Raw genomic sequence first — 4,810 nt, 5'->3', positions numbered from 1 at the left:
CCAGACCCCCGTCAATGCCCCCGCTACTTCCACTCTGGAACTTTCTTGTCTGTTTAATAGCGGGTATAGTCTCTCTTTCCCTGACATCCGGGCCCCACGTTTCTTTAACTGAGCCCTCTTCACTCGCGCCCCGAACGGCGTGGATGCTGGACACTCCTCCTCTCCCTCAGAGTCCGTTTCCTGACCTTCGCTCATTATCTCTTCCTCCCCCGAATGTGACCTTGTAACATCATCTCTTTCCTTTACTACTGATTCTCCATTCCGGGAGACATCATGCATTTGCCCCTGTCCCCGTCTGTCTGACTCTATCAAGACAGTTCCCGACGTTATGGTAAATTGGGGACACATATGTGTGACCGGTGCCACCGGGGCGGTGGGCACCGTTCCCCCAGAAGAGTAAGCGGGAGGTGCGTCCAGACACGTTTTAGTTTCGTTTTCTGACGACCCTTTCTTTTTGATCGGTTCCCTGTGTAAATGATCTATTCCCTGCCACAACACTGCCAATTTCCACCATATTCTCCTGTCTTCTTCCTGTTTTTTCCCATTTACCTTTCTTAAGTCTCCCTGCTTCATTTTTCTGACGCGCTGCCTCTTTTGCCTGACTTCCGTGTTCTTTCTCTTTTCGCCAGAACAATTCTCCTAAAGATAGCCTGTCTTCCAAATTGTAACCTGCACATTTAATTACTCCGATCATTCTTTCTCTGGCCTCTGTCACCGCCTTCTCTCTTCGCTTCTTATCTACCTCTTTTGATATTGTCACCTCCATGACTTTTATTTGATCTGACAGAGTTTTCCATGGACGTTTGGGGCTATTTCCCCAGCCTCCATCATCTAATTCTCTGTCGAATTCACCGTCCATTTTACTCTTTCTGACCCTTCTGGTAATCCTGTATTTTCCTTCCTTACGTATTGTACCTGTAAGTCTTACACCGTTTTTCACTCGACTATGTTCTATACTGTAGTCCGACAACACAATCTGTCTGGACTTACCAAGTCTCTTTGCTCATCAAGTTCGACAGCCCAACCCGGTTGGTACTTTTGAGACTTTAAACCAGGGTCTCAGACCCTAAACTTTTCGGGGATCCTACCCCCAGGACTTCTGACCCAGCTCACTGGACCTCGTCCAGTGTTCCTACCGCCCGTCGACTAATAGGGGGGTTGCCACACCAAGGATATCAACACTTTTATTTCTGAGACTGTCTATGACCGTGTCTCCAATACTTCCCTTTACGTCTCCGTAAATTCTGACGGACAGACTGAATGGACACTTCGGAATACTTTGTTTAGTATGTTCAATATACAGATTTCGATAAACAGGCTCTGCTTACCTTTATATTTGGGCCCATATATCCTTCCGTGTCCAGTCAAATCTCGTCCAGTTTAGCCGAATAATGGTGTCCTTCTCATTCCGGACGAGCCCCCAAATTGTTGGAGTACGCCGCTCCACCGGGTCCGGATGAGAAGGGAACACGCAAAGGAGACTCTCAGTTTGATTATAAATGATGTTTTTATTTAGTAATGCATTCTATTGTTAATGCCTCTTATTGCTTTAATGCGAGCCGGCTCGGGAACAGACTGCCTACACACCCCCAGTGTGTCAGCTCAGCGTGTTCTGGGTGGTAAAGCTTTACGCAGTCTTATATACTTGCATTATTCTGGGTTACTTCCTTGTTACATTGTATCACACAAGCAAAAGAATAAAAGTCAAGCTGGTATATTTCCATTACACAGTCTCTCATATCTACTGGGTTCTCGGAATCTTTGTTGTTCACAGGTGCAGACATACTTCTCGGAACAAGATTCCATATAAGGGGCAAGCAGAACATTCGTGGTTATAGGTGTGAGACTGTTCTATGCTTTTTGCAGCAGCTCAATGTTTTGCAGACATATTTCCTGTCGCGCACTCTGTCAGCTCTCCTGCCTGCCGCCCCCACACAAGCCATAAACTCTCTCTTTTCCTTTTCCATCATGGTTTGCACACCGTATGCCTCCGGTGGCGGGTAGGGTCCGATGTAATTTTGATTTTCTACAGCAGTGGTTCCCAAACTAGGGTACGCGTACCCTCGGGGGTACGCAAGAGGCTGTAGGGGGTACGTGAGGGAGCGGGGGGGAATCACGAATTCGAACAACGAGATAGTCAGTAATTCTCACAACAGCAGAGTCGGTGACCTCCAAAAAAGCCGTAAAACCCACAATACAGTCGTGTTTATGTTTTTGTGCTTATTAAATTTAAGTGTTTCCAAAGATTAATCCCACAACTGTAATAAAATAAAAGTCTTGCTTTAACATAAATACTAAAAGAAAATATTGCTTTAATTGCTATTACAGTTGGGTAGGGGCTTATTTAGAAAACATACAAAAAGAGACGCATATAATGTTTAATCATTCGTTTTGTATTTGTCCGGTCCAGGAGGTTCATTTTGGGGATCGTTAAAGTGATAGATCACCTATCTTGATTAAGCCTGATTCGGTTCGTTGTATATATTATTAAAAAGTAAATATTAAGTAATAATGAGAATATCAACAACCACGGGAATTATTTTTTCAGTGAAAACAAATGGTATTAATTATATTTTATGTTCTTGAGTAATCGATAAAATCAGCTTCTGTGTATATGCAAGACATCAATCTGTAATAGTGCAAAATATGTCCAGTTGATATGTCCACCCAGATAGCAGCTGACTCCGATCCGGATCCGCCTCTAGTCCGGCAGATCCGCGTTACAGTCACATCCGTTTTACAGCTGCGATACGGACATGGCCCGGGCCCAGGCTTCCGTGGCGGGAACGCAATAATGTCAGCAGAATCAAAGCAGCTACGGGCCGGATCCGGGGGACGAGCGCGCGAATTTTCATTTTCTGACAGGATCACCGGAGCGTGCAGATAAAGTTCTAGGAAGCCGCTTTATTGAGGTACGTGCAATTTAGTCACATAGTGCGGTCAAACTGTGCTAGAAGTAAATTAGTACCTTTTTGATTTTGGTGGGCTGTTAATTGTTAAGCTAGCTGGCAACTGAGTCTGTGTTAGCTATAGCTCGTACTAAAATAAGCGTGGGTCGGTTAATAAAAGCATGGGTCGGGTAATAAAAGGCAATAATGAGAGTTATAATACCCTGAAATATGTTTTTATTTTAATTAATTGTATTCTTCAGGTGAATTTAGTAGATTAATCGAGAAAATGTGCAGAAACATTTGACATTCAATAGCATATTCGGTCTCCATTTTAGGTTCGGCCACATATTCAAGGGTAAGTGTTTTTTATTCTTCTATAATTCTAGCTGTCTGGAAAAAATAGAAATATCACCGTGTAAAACTGTTGTCTGATAATTATACAAATTAGGGGAAAAACGTTTAAACGTTAATGAAGTTCAGTAAATTAATTTGCTTATATACCTTAAGTTACGGTAAGCTATATGCATTGATTATTATGACAGATAATCTTTAATATTCAACTAACAGCTTTTTTCTTGGTCTTTTTGTTTGCAGATGCCTCTTGGGAATTAAACCATATGTTGAGTAGCAAAATGATGTTTGTGCATAATTTTTCATAATGTATTTTTGTATGTTAAAAATAAAGAAGTTATAAATATCTAGTCAGTACTTGTGGTTGTCGATGTAATTTTGTATAGTTTTGTTTCTAATAAATTTCAAATGTTTAAATTTCCTGAGTCATATTTCATAATGCCAAAAATGCTAGTCTGTTTTTATTTTAGGTGGTGCTGTCATGTTGCTAAATTTCCAGAATTGCCACTTTATTGTGGTGAAGGGGTTTGTTACTCATTTGAATTAGTAGCATAAGAAAATAATTTTGATGTTCAACAAATGTATGCTACTACTTGATTTATTAGTAATATTAAGTATTTTTTAAATCCACAAAATGAGCTGGTCCAGATCCAATACGGATCTGGGCCAGACTTGCCCTGATCTGTCCCAAATGTGGACCAGATTCAGTACAGAACTGGTCCCGATCTGGCCCAGATTTGGGCCAAATCACTATAAAAGAATCCTCATCTGGGGCCTCATGTATAACGACGTGCGTAGAATTCACACTAAAACGTGGCGTACGGACAAAACTAGGAATGTGCGTAAGCAAGAAAAAATCCAGATGCATAAAACTGTGCGTACGCACAGATCTACGCACATTCCCTTTATAAATCCGAATGAGCGTGATATTTTACGTACAGTACGTGAACGAGCCCACAGCCACCCCCCCGACCCACCCATAATTATGTATATTTGCATATGTAAATCTATATGAACGTCCGCTTTGTTCTATGTTGTTCTTAAACAACAATGGATAAACCACGAGGGAAAAAGAAGTATTTCAGCTAGTGCGAAGTGGAGGTCATGTTAACAGAAATCGAGAAAAGAAAAGTGATATTATTTGGTGGTATAAGTGGCATCAGCAATAAACGAAAGTTTATGGAGTGGCACAGCGTGGCGGAGTCAGTTTAAAGTGTTGGTTCCGAAATTTGCACGGTGGCCGAAATTAAAAAGAAGTGGTCGGACATTAAAATCGACGGCGGGAAAAACGAGCGGCCGCTCACCTTAAGAGTCTTAACAGCACAGGCGGAGGTAGCGGAATTCCCGGTCTCATACCCTTTGAGCAACTAGTTGCTGCGATGATTGGGGACACACTTTTATCGGGTGAGGGGGACGCCGATGTCAGCGCGGGTGATTTTTTCTCGTACCATACTTGTTTGAATTAATTGCATGTTTATGAATAACACGTAGGGCGCAGATGCGGTGTTACTTTCGTTTATTCTGTTTGTTTATTCTTACAGACAACAGTACAAGAGGTGCCCCCAATG

General features: G+C 42.1%; 1 long non-coding RNA gene across 1 annotated transcript; it reads left to right on the top strand.

The window, feature by feature from the left end:
* Positions 1-2,686: 2,686 nt before the first annotated feature.
* Positions 2,687-3,579, top strand: LOC140580934 (uncharacterized). Its single transcript, XR_011984078.1, has 3 exons — positions 2,687-2,912; positions 3,227-3,246; positions 3,486-3,579. It is a non-coding gene; the product is annotated as an uncharacterized lncRNA (long non-coding RNA).
* Positions 3,580-4,810: the final 1,231 nt, after the last annotated feature.

This window comes from Paramormyrops kingsleyae, chromosome 19, assembly GCF_048594095.1.
Source record: "Paramormyrops kingsleyae isolate MSU_618 chromosome 19, PKINGS_0.4, whole genome shotgun sequence".
In the NCBI taxonomy this organism is placed as follows: domain Eukaryota; kingdom Metazoa; phylum Chordata; class Actinopteri; order Osteoglossiformes; family Mormyridae; genus Paramormyrops; species Paramormyrops kingsleyae.
This window is presented reverse-complemented; position numbering and strand designations above follow the sequence as displayed.